This window comes from Tachypleus tridentatus, chromosome 13 (assembly GCF_004210375.1).
Source record: "Tachypleus tridentatus isolate NWPU-2018 chromosome 13, ASM421037v1, whole genome shotgun sequence".
NCBI classification, from domain to species: Eukaryota; Metazoa; Arthropoda; class Merostomata; order Xiphosura; family Limulidae; genus Tachypleus; species Tachypleus tridentatus.
The window spans coordinates 200,912,929-200,929,115 of NC_134837.1; the positions used below are offsets into that span (position 1 = coordinate 200,912,929).

At 32.9% G+C, this 16,187-nt stretch overlaps 1 pseudogene across 1 annotated transcript in view; it reads left to right on the top strand.

The window, feature by feature from the left end:
- The window catches only part of LOC143238134 (protocadherin Fat 4-like), a 144,943-nt pseudogene that overhangs the window by 96,560 nt on the left and 32,196 nt on the right, over positions 1–16,187 (top strand). Inside the window, exons 26-40 of the transcript XR_013020423.1 lie at positions 10–188; positions 1,410–1,648; positions 2,589–2,772; positions 3,412–3,551; positions 5,642–6,460; positions 7,179–7,468; positions 8,073–8,292; positions 8,520–8,627; positions 9,003–9,146; positions 10,575–10,718; positions 11,597–11,713; positions 13,457–13,547; positions 14,770–14,897; positions 15,248–15,338; positions 15,766–15,899. The product of XR_013020423.1 is annotated as a protocadherin Fat 4-like (transcript). The remainder of the gene's footprint in view (positions 1–9; positions 189–1,409; positions 1,649–2,588; positions 2,773–3,411; positions 3,552–5,641; positions 6,461–7,178; positions 7,469–8,072; positions 8,293–8,519; positions 8,628–9,002; positions 9,147–10,574; positions 10,719–11,596; positions 11,714–13,456; positions 13,548–14,769; positions 14,898–15,247; positions 15,339–15,765; positions 15,900–16,187) is intronic.

A 16,187-nucleotide genomic window follows, 5' to 3' on the forward strand; every position in this document is an offset into this window, starting at 1 on the left:
ACCCCATAGATCAGCCACTGTGGTGGTTAAGGTTCAGAACATAAATGAATACAGTCCAGAGTTTGTGGGTCTACCGTATGATTTCTGGGTGGAGGAGAATGCAGTCACGGGAACAGCAGTTGGTCTCATCCAAGCAGTGGATAAGGATCATGACAATGTCAAGTATGACATTCTGCAGGGTGATAAAGGTATTACTTTTGCATTTGTTACCAACAGTTCACAATCAAATATTTTGCATACAGAATGAGGCTTCTACTTACTGGTTTTCAATAATACAATTGGCTCTTGCTCAAAAGGAAGTTTAGGCTTAGGAGACTATTTGTATATACTTATGTTTGTTTGTTTGAAGCTAAGTGCAAAGTTACACAATGGGCTATTTATACTCTGCCCAGAATGAATATCAAAACCCGGTTTCTAGTGTTAAAGATTTAGACTTATATAGGCTGTATCAACATTAAAAGTTTACAATTGGCTGTTTCCATCCTGGAAATCGAACCTTGGATTTGAAAGTTATAATACCTCAGAATTAGTGTTCATGACAATTTCTATTTTTAATATCCTCTAAATCTACTGACATCATTAAAAGTGTACAAATTAAATTTAAAAAATGACTCTGCTCAAATAGCCTTTGGTGACAGATCACGTGTTTTGTTATCGTAAGCTTCCTAGTTATATATAGGATTTTCAAAACAAATTAATTAATTAACTAGTTTCTAAACTAAGGTAACCTATAATGTTTTTCAATTTAGCCAAGAAAATCAGGTATTCAGATTATAACAGAGAAGATCTGTCAGTGCAAGTTTGTAGTACTTACCATAGGAGTTCAACTGAATGAGAGCTAAGTTTAATTCAAGCACTAAAAGTTGTTTTTCAATACCACATTATGTTAAAACCAATTGAAAAAGTTACACTATTCCATATTTACCAAACATATGTTTAAAACTTCCTTGTCTTATACATGTTGTATGTTTATTTAAACCCATATGAGTCAAGTTTCTTACATGCAATTAAAATTGCATGTTTAATTAAACCTATTAAGTCACGTTTCTTACATGTAATTAAAATTGTATCTTTATTTAGATCTTAAACCTATTGTGAGTCGAGTTTCTTACATGTAATTAAAATTTTATCTTTATTTACATCTTAAACTTATTATGAGTCAAGTTTCTTACAGGTAATTAAAATTACATCTTTATTTAGATTTTAAACCTATTATGAGTTGAGTTTCTTACACGTAATTAAAATTGCATGTTTATTGAAACCTATTACGAGTCAAGTCTGTGTTATCTTTTCTCGCTAACATTTACACTGTGGTAGTTGAAACAGTGAAGTCAGATTATAAATAATCAAAATATATACAAAATATATACAGATATATTTTAAGAATATATCTGTATTCTTATTTATAGAGTTCTTTGGTATTGAGAAAGAAACAGGAAAAGTGTATGTGAAGAAAAACCTGACAGGAAGATCAAAGTATGGCTTTGTTGCTCAGGCCACTGACAATGGACTGCCAGAGGTCAACACACTAGGAGTACAAGTTAATATTTTTGTTCGTGAAACAAATGACTTTCCTCCGGTGTTCAGTGAAGAGAAATACAAAGGATATGTAATAGAAAAAGAAAACACAGATCGTGTGATAGCAAAGGTAAATAGCCCTGTCAAATATTTACCATTGTAACTTTTCAAGTTTCATTAAAAATGAAGTTACCTGGAGTGACCAAGGATTACTGATGTTTGCAACTAAAACTTTAAAAGCTCACAATTCATATAGAAGTCTATATACGTGCTCTTCTTAGACTTGTATATCATATTGAAAATTACCGTTTGTTTCTGAAAATGTATACTAACAAAACATATGTTTTTGCTACTGCTATATTCTTATGATTGAGGTCACCTCCTGAAAACAGTCAAAATAGCTGGTCCATGTAAGTAAGAACATTTTAATGATTGTTTTATATTAAATTTCCTTTTTGACAGTAACTGTACAAGAACCTGCAAACCTCAGCTACACAGTTCATCATGTCAAACAATAATTTATGTCAACTTGTAACAAACATTCTTTTTGCTAAATGAAAAGATATATTATAAAAAGCAGCCAGAAGTCAATGCCATTCAGAGCTTTCATTTATTTTATTACCTAACCATTAACAAGCAAAAATACTAGTTGATAAAATTATGTATAATAACTAGTGAAAACAAATAACTAAACTGCTATCACACATTCAGAAACTAAAATGCTGGTTTGTGTTGTACAAATATTCATGTTTAAAAACAGAGACTAAACACCATCTTGAACACTGATGACTCTGATTTCTTTTGTAGAAATATTCATGTTTAAGAACAGACACATTACTATCTTGAGCACTGATAGCAAACTATCTTACTGTACAGCTAAAGTCCAGAAGGTTAAAATAACAATGAAACTATCAACACAGGGTCTAATTTAACTGTGTTCATTATTCTTGTATATAGTTTCAGGGTCTAATTTGAGTTTGTTCATTATTTCTGTTAAAAGCTTCAGGGACCAACCTTCTTATTAGTTATTACTGCATTCCAGGGTCTGATTTTGTTTTTTTACAATTCAGGTGTTAGCCACTGATAAAGACCTGCAAAATAACACAGTAACCTATAAAATCACTAGTGGAAATGAAGACAGCATCTTTTTAATTGAACCCCAAGAAGGAAACATCCGAGTGAACAAAACATTGGCTCACAAACTCAACTATGACACAAAGAAGCAGTACATTTTATTGGTCCAAGCCAAAGATTGTATGTATACATCTAGTTTTCTTGCTTTCGAATGTTAAGATATATATATGATGCTTGCTGTATATGCATTTCTTATCAGTTACATTATAACCCACCAGTCATTAATTTAAAATGTCCATGACTAACTATGCATACCTGTAATGTCTTTAGGATTTACAAATTATGTTTTCTTGCTATAATTATTCATTCTTGTTTATTTTTTTATAATTATTGTCTAACAGAATTTAATATAGACATCCAAACTATCATGTGCAGATTGATGATTTCTGGCCATAGTTAGGTTCTATGCTAAGTGCTAAGTACACCTCTCTTCATTGTTAAGTACTGAGTAGCACTGATAAAGTATTTAATACACCAAGGAGAGAAGCATAACGTTCACCTTGTCTGTAAAGTTTAAAATAGTAAAAAGCTGAAATAAACAGACATTCCAATAAATGAATTTAAAATATGAAGGATTAAAGGAATTACAAATTTTAGATAAGTTTAAAGTTAGATTAAGAAAAAGAACTTAAACAGGAACCTTGTGGTACTGCCAGAAAACTTATTTTATAGACTGTTTTTCAAAATTATGATAATCTGTGAAAAGAGCTAAACAATCACTGAAAGAAATATTAAAATAAATCTTGATTTATTCCATAGCTCACAACAGTCCACAATATGGCTTAACTACTGTGACCATTGATGTACACGATACTAATGACCACCCACCTATCTTCACAAAACCAGCTTTCTCTGTTGGTATACCTGAGAACAAACCTGCTGGACACTGCTTTTTAAAGGTAAGAAAAATATACCAAGTTTGAACAATTTGTTTTCTATTAACATGTGATTTAGCCATTGGCTAAAAGATAGATTGGAATGTATGAAAACACACTAGGCTATCTATGCTATGCCACATATTAGCACCATAGACTCTGAAGCTTGAAAGTGAGTCACCTAGATGCAACTGTTATAATAAGTTAATCCATTCTAATATAAGTAACTAACATTCCCAGTCCTAATCAGAGTTTTCATTACATTACAAGTTTCTATAATTCAGTAAAGCTTTAAATTAACCTCAGAATTTATTTTTAAAAATCACCCAAACTTACAGACTATTGAATGTATAAAGTACTATCTATAAGTATTAATAAATCTGTATGCTTATCACCAAAGTTACAAACTAAAGAATGTAGTACAAGTTTAATTCCACCACAGTAAATGAACTGTTACAATCTAAAAGACAATCAGTCTGAAAAAGAAAGAGATATTTCTTTGGCATTATCTTGATGGCCAAGAATGCAGAGTCATTAGTAGAAGACCTGGAATGACAGGAAAATAATTTTCCCAAGATGTTGGCAGCTCCTTATAAACCAGGTTGCTCTTTAGCATTGGGTTGCAAGGTTGAAAGTAGAAGAAAATTGTACTTTCCTTCACCTCCCAAATCTTCTTAAGAACTCTAAACCAATGGTGGAAAAAATACAGAAAGTGTATCAGATCAAAGCCTCTATCTCTCTCTGTTTTCTATGGCTTTGATGTCTGATCTACTGGGCCTAAACTAAAGCTTCACAAAGGTCTATAAGGTTAGTAAATATTATCATAGGCCCTTTTACGAGCGCAACATGCCTCTAGGCAGTTACTGATCCACTTTGAATGAGGTTAGTATAGGAAAATGATCACAGTCTTTGGGTGGCATGTAACACTTCTTAGACAATATGTCATCACCTTCAGTCATCCTTTCCACTAAGTCACTACAGTCACTCTATGTCACGGCAATGAGAAAACTACCACTTTCATGTTGATTGCAGTCCATCTTCCAAGTAAAGGATGGTGAATATCTAGAAAACGCCTGATTTGTGGCAAGAAAATGTGTTATAACAATAATTTCAAAGAGGGAAATGTTGTGGCCTTACATGAAAGTTACCACAGATACTCCTATTTGTATCAGTGTAGCTTCAAAGTCATCTGTATCCATTAAAGTCTCCAAAACTAATGAGTAAAGAGAAAGCTGAGAAATTACATCATCAATAGTTGCTCAATCAATGTTCTCCCCTGGTGACAAACAAGGGAAACAAATTGTGATGGCAGTGACCTAAAGTGGTGTAATATATGGTAGAGTGGACATGATAGTTAACAAGAAAAGTAATCTCCCAGGTCAAACACATAACTTGTCATTTTTGGTCAATGAAAACTATTACAAACAGAACAGATGTTATCACTACTTCCAAAATTATGTTTTTCTTGGGATGGTATAAATCAATCACAGCATTAAATATTCAAGTGTATTAAGTTTTGTAAAATTTAATTATGTGGGTACCACTAGTTTCAATGTAATCTAGATTACAGAGATAGTTTGGGTATTTTCAAATGTTTATGTAGAGCCACTCAAAGACCATCCATATATCCACAGCACTCATAGCCAACTCCTGTGGCTACTTTTGTATGACTGAACAGTGGAATTTGACTGTTATTTTTATACCACACCATAGTCTGAAATGGTGAAGTGCATTTTCCACCTTGGCTTATGAGCCCTAAACCCTTGGTTATGTCCCGAACCAGGTAGCTGATAATAATATCTTACCTTTGTGTTTTGAAAGGTTAAACTGAAACTCTGTTATTTGTAGTTAGGTCATAATGAAATTTTTAAAAAGATTGATTATCACTTTTGATTTGATCTATTAATAAACACCAGTTGGAATTAGTAATGAACAATGTATGTGTCTCATATTTAGAAGTACTTAACCTCTCTCTTTATATTCACATAACTCAATTTTTTTCATTATCTATAATATAAAGTAATTAGTCACGGGTGTCCTGTTTCAATTATAATATCTAGATAATAATCACTTGATCTATCTCATTCTTTTTTCTTTTCTCTCTTTTTTTAAAGGTAAAAGCAGACAGCGGTGATTCTGTTGATAATGTAACATACACTCTAGGAACTAAAGATGTTCCATTCACAGTAAATGAGGTGTCTGGTGAGCTATGTACAAAACTCATACTGGACCGAGAGCAAAAAGATAAGTATGAATTTAACGTGGTAGCTACAGATGGGAAATTCGAATCGGCAGTTGCAGTAACCTTAGAAGTGGAAGATGAAAATGACAATCCACCTCAGTTTGAACGAGGTCGTTATGTAATCAGCATACCTCAAGAATCAAAGGCAGGAAGGTCCATTGTTCAGCTCCATGCCCGAGATCCAGATGCTGCAAACAATGGTGAAGTGACCTACTGGATCAAAAACACATATGGTTTGTTCGAGATTGACCCTCAAACTGGCCTGGTTAGATTAGCATCCAGCCTTCCCGATCATATCCAAAGAAATACGTCATTTGAAATGGAGGTGTTTGCACAAGATCATGGAATAACCTCTAGTATTAGTAAAACGACTCTGACTGTCCGTGTTTCAAACATACGAAACCACCCACCGGACTTTGAGCAGTTTGCTTACACTGTTGCGATAGATGAAAACTTAAGTAACTTTCCATTGCTAACTGTACATGCTTCTGATGTAGACTCGGGAGAAGCAGGAGAAATTGGATATCGAATCATTCGTGCAACAAGGCCAGAACCATTTCAGATAGACCAAAAGACTGGAAAGATTTCTCTCATTTCTCCCTTAGACCACGAACAAGTGAAATATTTAGAGCTAGTTGTTGAAGCTCGAGACAAGGCACCAGAACCACAATTTGTAACCACTGTAGTCCAGGTAGGTGCTTGTTTTCTCACCATCAATTTATAGATAAAGATTTGCTTTGTGACAATCACTTCTCAGGCAGGGACTTGGTTTGTAACCATTGTTATTCCTTCAAAGACTTGTTTTTTAATAGTTGTTTTCCATGTAAGGACTTTAATCCATTACTATTCAAGCAAGTACTTTGTTTATAACCATAGTCTAGGTTATGATATAGTTTGTAAATGCCACTATCTGGGTGAAGACTTATTTCATAACCATCAATATAAGAGTAAGGACTTAGTTTATGGCCAACATTTCTCAGGTAACATTTCAGTGATTGCTTGGAATTAAGCACAAAGGTACACAATTAGCTGTCTGTGCTCTGGTTAGGACTTGTTTTACCACCATTACTGTCCAAATAAGGAGGTATCCAGATAAGAATGTGAACTACAACCACTGTTGTACATTAAGAACATTGCTTTTTTGTCTGTACTGCAGAACAAAATATTAAAGGTGATAATTATAATGTTGTCATAAACTTTAATAAAGAATAATCTACGATAATCTCAATTTGAGAAGTTTTATCAACAAATTTAAGAAATAAAAATAAATTAACACAATGATTAAAGCATACCATCGAATTTGACACAATTTGACCTTTCATATTTTACAGAATCTTAAGATACATAAACAATATTCATGGTTACCCACATACTCCAAAAACTATAGTATTCTGCATTATCCATTTCAGATTACTGTGAACGACATTAATGACAACCCTCCAGTTTTTCTCTCAACACCGAAGTTCCTCCGTGTTCCTCTGTCCACATCCCAAAGAGAAGTGGTATATCAGGTGGAAGCCATAGACAAAGATAGTCCTTTTAATGGAAATAACGTAATCAAGTATGAAATATTTCCTCCAAACCCAGTTTTTTCTATCCACCCTAAAACTGGACAGATTTTTGCTTCCCAAGCCCTGTCTCTAGGGCTTCATTCTCTAAACATCAAAGCTTCTGACAGTGGAGAGGAGTCACTTTCTAGGTAAGAAGCAATGTATGGTGTGATCTACCTTAATATAACACTCACTCTCCAGGTAAGAAGTACATGTGGAGTGAGCTACATTAATATAACCTTCACTCTCCAGTTAAGAAGCACATGTGGTGTGATTTACATTAACATAACACTCACTCTCCAGGTAAGAAGTATGTGTTGTGTGGTGCGCATTACCATAACACTCTCAGTTATCCATTCAAATAAAATAATTAATGAAACAAAAACTACCACATTCACCACATGAAAATGTTTGAGAAACAAAATATAATTGTTGTGAACTAGCAGATGGATTTTAATGTGATTTTTGAAGTTCTAAATGATTCATTTCTTTACATTAACCACAAAATTATCATAAGTTTTGTGAAAAGTTGCTTTAAGCACAAAGCTGGGCTCATTCCTGGGATCGAAATCTGAATTGCAGCATTATAATCTTTAAAACCTGCCACTCTCTGACTACTGTAAAGGTAGACTAATGCAAATAACTATTTATAAGTAGAAACGATGATAAGGAAAGACAGGAGAATTTATTATGCTGTACACGTGATTAAAGAAATATTTGATTCTAACTAATTTTCTTTATTCTTTCTTCAAGCTTCATTCAAATAAACATTGAGATATATAAGGACAGTATTGACGAACCAACGCCAGTATTTACCTCTGTCCAATATGATGTGACATTGGATGATCTCTTGCAACCAGGAGATACAGTTCTTCACGTGCGAGCAACAACACCCAATGGAACCCCATTTAATTATGGTATTCAACAAGTTCATAATGAACACATGAAACGTTTCTCTATTGATCCCAAAACGGTAAGAATAGTTTGTTTTATATTTATTAGAAGTGCATGCAACAATAAATTATCGCTTTTAATTTTGCCTTCAACAAGAAATGACTTGGATATATTACAAACAAAACTTGGAAAGTTGTAACTTACTTAGCAAGATGCTCATTTAATTGACTTTTATTACTGAACTCAACTTGTTAATCATGTCTCTAGATGAACAGAAATGTTATTTTAGTTTTGATGTTTTTCTAGGGACTCATCACTGCTGCAACTAGATTAGATCCCCAGGAAGAAGACCTCCATCACTTTATAGTCACAGCTATCAGTGAAACTAATTCTAGTCATTACGTAGAAGCTGGGGTATGTAGATCAATATTATATGAGTGTTTCTACTCAAATCTATTTCATACTTATTATTGTTACTTGTACGTACTTCCACCTAGTATTGTCACACCCTCCCACCTATTACATTTTCCTGTTATCCTTCCATACACATATGCACCACTAACTATGTTATCCTACTTTAATGTTACTAACCTGACTACCAAGTAAATATTCAACTTAAATTAAACCATCTGCTTTAAATGTTGTTATCTATCATTTGCTTAAAACCAAAAGTTCAACAAAACAACAACTATTCCAAAAATAATCAAAACCAGTGTACGTTATCCAAGTTGTATACATTTATTTGTCCCAAACAGGCAGATTTCTAAGTTAGTAAAATTATTTTTGCAGGTTATCGTGCGTTTATCAGGTAGGAACACTAGGTGTCCAAAGTTTCCTTTCTCCGAGTACTATGCTACCGTTAAGGAAAACACTGCACCCGACTCCGCAATTCTTCCTAACCTACAAGTGGAAGAGGCAGAAAAGTTCAGAAAAGTAAGAGAGTTTCATTAATTCAACAGCTAAGTACTGGAAAACGAAGAAAGCACAAAGTGGCAAAATGTGGTATTTCTAATCAAGAGTAACTAAATGGTTGAGTTCCTATTGTTACTTTTCATAATGGTTTTAAAAAATCCAGTAAACATAATTCTAAGCCATATCAAGATTCCATAAACTTCAAATTTCTCACTCTGTAATGTCCCCACCCTAAAGAATATTAACAATAATTCGTTATTGTTAAAGAAACAATACAAACCTGATTATAAGATCTTTCATTGTAAAATATCAACTTATTTCTAAGAGTTATCATAGCCAGAGGACTGAATAACAGTATAATTGTTAGTGTGAGGAATTTTGCAGACTAAACAAATAGTCACACTGGTGGAAGACTTACAAACTCAAAAAAACTCTTTGTTTGTGGGAAGTGACTTATAGCCTTAAGAAAGAGTTATACTTCAGAGAGGGAGAGGCTTATGGATTCAAAATAGTTATTTTTGTATGTGTGCTAGAGCATATGGACTTCACAAGTAATTATGTTTATGGAGATGTAATCCAGTATCAGGAAAGAGCTGTTAATATTCAGTGGAAGAGGCTAATGGAGTCAACAAACAGTTATATTTGTAACAATATCGCAAGGCTGAAACCTCATGTTTAGAAGTGTTTTAATATTTGATAATTGAGTTTCATGACATGCTTTTTTATCTGGTATGTTTGTGTCCTACAGTGTTTCAAAGAATTTAACTGTAGTGACATAAAACAAATAACTATAATCACTTAAAATGAACAATAACTGTGATAATGTAAGATGAACAATAACTGTGATAACATAAGGTGAGCAATAACTATGATAACTTAATTTGAATAATAACTGTGATAATGTAAGATGAACAATAACTGTGATAACATAAGGTGAACAATAACTGTGATAACATTAGGTGAACAATAACTGTGATAACTTAATTTGAACAATAACTGTGATAATGTAAGATGAACAATAACTGTGATAACATAAAGTGAACAATAACTGTGATAATGTAAGATGAACAATAACTGTGATAACATAAAGTGAACAATAACTGTGATAATGTAAGATGAACAATAACTGTGATAACATAAAGTGAACAATAACTGTGATAATGTAAGATGAACAATAACTGTGATAACATAAAATGAACAATAACTGATAACGTAAGGTAAACAGTAATTGTGATAATGTAAAAATAGATAATAATTGTCATATGCAAAATGACTTAGAAAAGATGAGAGAAAGAAAGGTTTTAAATGGTTTAATATAAATAATATCTGTTAACCTTTCTATCTTGTGATTTCTATAAATATTATTTGTTAACCCTCCCATCCTACAGTTTGATATGCTATCTCCTAATTCTTGTATCCTGGATATAATATTATCTGTTAACCCTGTAGCTCTCATACCTTATAACAGAAGATAATTCACAAGGACGTTTCTACATCGACTACAAGATTGCCTCCAGTGTTTCACTTCGGGTAAAGAAACCACTGGACAGAGACACAATGCCCTCTATCCTGCAGGGAGTGTATACATTAACAGTAAGAGAAATATCTGTATTTTTAGTCAGGTGCTTAGTCTGTGTCTGTTCTACAAAGAAGTGTGTTGTAGTTCAAACTACAACATAACTACAGATGTATACATGTTAATATATGTACTATTATGAATACAACATTTCAAAAAATTCCCTTCTTCAGGTATCAGTAATTGAACAGTAAATTCTGTTCAGTTAGTGATTTAGCAAGATTAACACAAACTTTTTTTTAAAATTTAGGTTACTTTTTTAACAGCATTAGAGTCATTGTACATTTTGATTTTTTTGATGAAAGAAGACCAGTAGGTATGGTTTTTGGAGGACAACCATTGACACAAATGCTTTATAAAAGTAACCTACGTTTTTGTTTGTTTATTGTTTGTTTTTTCACTGTTGATTTTATCTTTATAGCATTACATTAGCAAACCACAATAATTATATTGTTTGCTATGTTTCTTGACCATGTATTATGATTTTAATTTAGCTGCTTAGGCTTCAGTCTTATTATTAAAAAAAAATAGGACATATTGTTGCTTTTCATTGTTGCTAGGCGACTTGTGATTCAAATTGTTCCATTAAATCCTGTTGCTTACTAAACATCTTACACCAATATAAGGCTTAGGAAACTAAACTAAAAGCTTGTGCATTAAAAATTTTTTGAAAAAGGGGTGATAGTCCAAATAAATTACTTTTTAATGAGGGCTTATGTTATAAGCCTGAAATTTTATTTATTTGTTTGTTTTGTCTTGCTTTAATTTAGTGTATTTAAGTTTTTTAAAACATGCACTTAAAAGAATATTGTTGAGTGTTTTATACATATATATATATATATATTTATAATACGCATATGTATGTGTGTTCATAATACAAAGTGTGATTTAACAGGTGACTGCTAGTAATCAACGCTGTGCAAGCTCTTCTACTCTCAAGGTTCTAGTAGAAGATGAAAATGACAACAATCCTATATTTGAGAAAAAGAACAATCTAGTAGAACTTAAGGAGGTAAATATTTAATGTAATTAAACTTCAGTGGGTAAAAAGTGAAAAGTAATTTAAGAAGGTAAGTATTTAATGTAATTAAACTTCAGTGGGTAAAAAGTGTAAAACAACTTAAGAAGGTAAATATTTAACATAATTAAATTTCAGTGGGTAAAAGGTGTTGTGTAACTTTAGGAAGTAAATATTTAATTTAATAAAACTTCAATGGGTAAGAAAGTGTTGTGTAACTTAAGGAAGTAAATATTTAATGCAATTAAACTTTAGTGGGTAAGAAAGTGTTGTGTAACTTAAGGAAGTAAATATTTAATGTAATTAAATTTCAGTGGGTAAGAAAGTGTTGTGTAACTTAAGGAAGTAAATATTTAACATAATTAAACTTCAGTGGGTAAAAAGTGTTGTGTTACTTAAGGAAGTAAACATTTAATGTAATTAAACTTCAGTGGGTAAAAAGTGTTAAGTTAAGGAGTTACAAGTATATTGTACCTGAAATAAAACAGACAGAGATTCAGTCTACCAAAATGTAGAGAGATAAAGTAGAGAAAATGGCCATTATTCCCTTCAAATTTTGCTTTTGTGACCGGGATAATGAAATTTAAAAATTAACCTATTTTCTCTGTAAAATGGGCAAATTTGCACATTTTCATTTACATAAGATCTGAATAGAACAACATATGAATCAAGATTTACTTGTATTACTGTAATGTAAATCACTTTCATGTATCAGCCTCCAAATATAGAATATAGTCTCCCATCATGTTTTCGTTATACGCTCCTTGGTAGAGGTGTTCAAAGTCGAGTATTTCTTGGTGGAAGCTCTTGCCTTGCTCCTCTGAGTATGCTCCCATGTTCTCCTTGAATTTATCAAGATGAGTGTCAAGGATACGGGCTTTCAGGGACATCCTGCAGCCCATTTTACCATAATTCTTTACCAGAGCCTCAACCAGTTTCACATAATTTTCGACCTTGTGATTGCCCAAGAAGCCCCGAACCACTGTGACAAAGTTGCCCCAAGCTTTTTTTTTCCCTTCCTACTGAGCTTCTTGAGGAATTCTGTGCACTCCAAGATCTTCTCTATTTGTGGTCCAACAAAGACACCAGCTTTGACCTTTGCCTCAGAAAGTGCAGGGAAGAAGTCTTGAAGGTACTTGAGTGCTGCAGGCTCCTTATTAAGAGCTATGACAAATTGTTTCATAAGACCCAATTTTATGTGCAGTGATGGAAACAACACCTGGAGGTCCACTAGTGGCTCACACTTGACATTGAGCCTCCCCGCAGAGAACTCGGTTCATTGTGGCCAATGCTCCCTGTTGTAGTGCTCTGCGGTGTCCCTGCTGTCCCAAAGGAAAAGTTAACAGGGAAACTTGGTGAAGCCTTCTTGGATGGGTCTATGTGTTCATTTTGGCAGCTAGAACTAAACTGAAGTGGTAAGTGGTGAGCCCCTGTTTATATATTGCTGTGGAAAGTTCTAGAAAATTCTCTGTCAGCTACTCAGCACTGAATTTAACCTGGAATGTTCTGGAAAATGAGTAAATTTGAAAATTTCATTACCCAGGTCACAAAAGCAAAGTTTGAAGAGAAAAATAGGTCTTTTCCATTTACTTTAGGCATAAAGAATTGGGAAATAACACTTTCTGCCCAGGAACAAGAAAAAGTAAAAATTTTGTGACATAGTGTTATCAAGTGCATAGGATGACAATTAAATGTTGCTAGAGCAAGAGCTGAATCTTCTATTATCATCTTCACTAGAACACACCTTCTGGTCATGTGGTAACAAAGCTGATTGCAACAGACAAAGATGAACTGGATGAAGGGAAACTTCGCTACATTATTGTAGAAGGCAAGTATTTATTGACTTTATATCATATCAGATTTTGTTTACATGTCATTTTTTAATAGCTTTCTTGTGCTTGTGGTTCCTCAACTCTTGTGTTATAGAAGCCTACATCACCTTTTCTTTTTAACTGAATGGGCCAACTGTCACATAACAGAATCTAATCACATAATATTAAGGTTTTGGGGTTTCATGTAGAGAATATAGTATGCAACAAGCCATCTTATTGAACAATGATGACACACAAAGGCACCACTTTAAGGTTCTTTGGACAATGAAAGATTAGCTTCTTTATTGCCTTGTCATTTAACTTGATGTTTAATCAAAATCCAATGAAGAGACCCTCATCACCAGATTGTACTTGAAGCCTCTGGAGTGGTCAGGAGCCCTCATTATTAGACAATATTTTAAGCCTCCAAGGTGGCTATGGGCCCTGATTATTATACAGTAGTTTAAGTCTCCAGGGTAACCAGAGGTCCTAATGTCTTGACAGTAGTTTAAATCTCTAAGGTTTTCAGGATTGTTCCTGATGACCAGATCATAGTTAAAGCTTTCAGTGTGGTTAAAGGTCCTTAGTTATATATCATAAGTTGTGTAATAATACAGATGTTTTCCAGAAAAAAATAACTACAAAAGTTTTTAGTTACTAACCAAAAGTGATAACATTCCACCAATGAAAGATATCTAGCAAAGAGTTGGAGGAAGAAACAAAAGAAATACCCACTAGTTGGAGATTGCTTTAGTTTGTGGAGTTCACACAAAGAACTGTTTATCAGAGTCTGACAACTTTACTATGGTGTGTTAGTCCTGCACACCATGAAAACAGGCTGGGTCTGAAAACCTTAAGTGTTAATACAGAAGTGCATTCATCTGCAAAATAACCAGTCCAAAAGCTCAATAGTTTATCAAGATTGGATAGCCACATCCCATACATTCTAATTTAGCCTTAAATCCATTTATAAAATATTTATGTCAGTATTGTTTTGGAGAACTTCTCTATGCTTTACTTTATTGTCATGCATAAACGTAACTTCAAGTTGGACAGATTGGGAAAGAACTGATTGGAATAAAAAAAATCCCAAACATAAGATGGATGGATGAGTTGTTAAAAACTAGCAGAAAACATTTTATAATTATTTTGTCGATAGTAGTTTATACTGATCTTGCTACTTTTCTCAAACATCAGTACTCTGTTATTCCTACATTCTTTTTTTTTTTTTTAATTTAGGTAATAATGGAGGAGAGTTCCAGATTGATCTGGAAACTGGTGTTTTATCTGTTGCAAAATCTCCAGACAGAGAAACAACTCCTGTTTTTATGTTGCGAATCCTGGCAGTTGACACAGCAAATAACACTGTAAGATTCACCATTTTATCTAATGTAAAATGGATTTTGAAAAGCAGTTCTATGGACTAAACTAATATATTAATGTTTGTATTAGAACATTTCATTCCATATGGACTTGAGTTTTATTTTCAACAGCAGAAACATCTGATACCACATAATCAATATGTTCTCAAGGCTTAGCTTTAAATATTAGAGAAAATGAAAAACTTGAGAATGCAGATATAATTTGACACCTAGTTAAGGATACACTTACTTACTTATACAATGTGTAGTTAAAGAGTAATTCTAAGTTCATGGAAGTAACTAAACTGATTTTATTATGGTCTCAGTTTTGTAATTTCTGCTGTATATTTTGTTAGGGACTTGCCAACGTCCACATTATCATTCTCGATGAAAATGACTGGACCCCAACATTCTTAAACAACACATTTGTTCTCAATGCCACAGAAGGTAAGCAAATCAATTTTTTGGCTGTAATAACATTTTGGGGAAAACATTCATCTCCAATTAACATGTTAGGCAATATTTAATGTTATATTTGTCTTATGAATAGCACAAGCAAGTTTGGGAGCTATAATTCGTCTCTAGTTAACGTATCAGACAATATTTAGCTTTCTATTTATCTTATAAATAAGGCATTCAAGTTTAGGAGAAGGGAATCATCTCAAGTTAATATGTTAGACAATATTTAGCATTCTATTTGTCTTATAAATAGGTCAGTCAAGTTTGGGAGAAAGGATACATCTCTACTTAACGTGTTAGACAATATTTAACGTTCTATTTGTCTTATGAATAGTTTTAGCAAGTTTGGGAGATACAATTCGTCTCTAGATAATGTGTCAAACAATATTTAACATTCTATTTGTTTTATAAAAAGGTCGAGCAAGTTTGGGAGCTGGAATTCGTCTCCCAGTTAAAGACAATGATGAGGGAAAGAATGGAGAGCTTGAAGTTCTGATTGAAGAAGGAAACAGTGATAAACATTTCAGATTAGGAGTGGATGAAGAAGGAGTGAGTACCATTTATTGTTTGTATTAAATTATTTCTCAACTCATGATAACATAAATGTGGTTTATATAAGATTAAACATATATATATATTTACAAATACAACTTGAAAACATATAAGAACTTTGCATGAAATATATGATTATAATTGACATTGTGTTCTTGTTATTAACTAAGCCTAATATTATCTGTTTCTCCAGCAATTTTAAAGTCATTCAGATTCATATTTCATAGTGCTAATTTCAGCTTAAGATGTTTTATTTTATTCCATCTACTCAACTGAAACATTAGA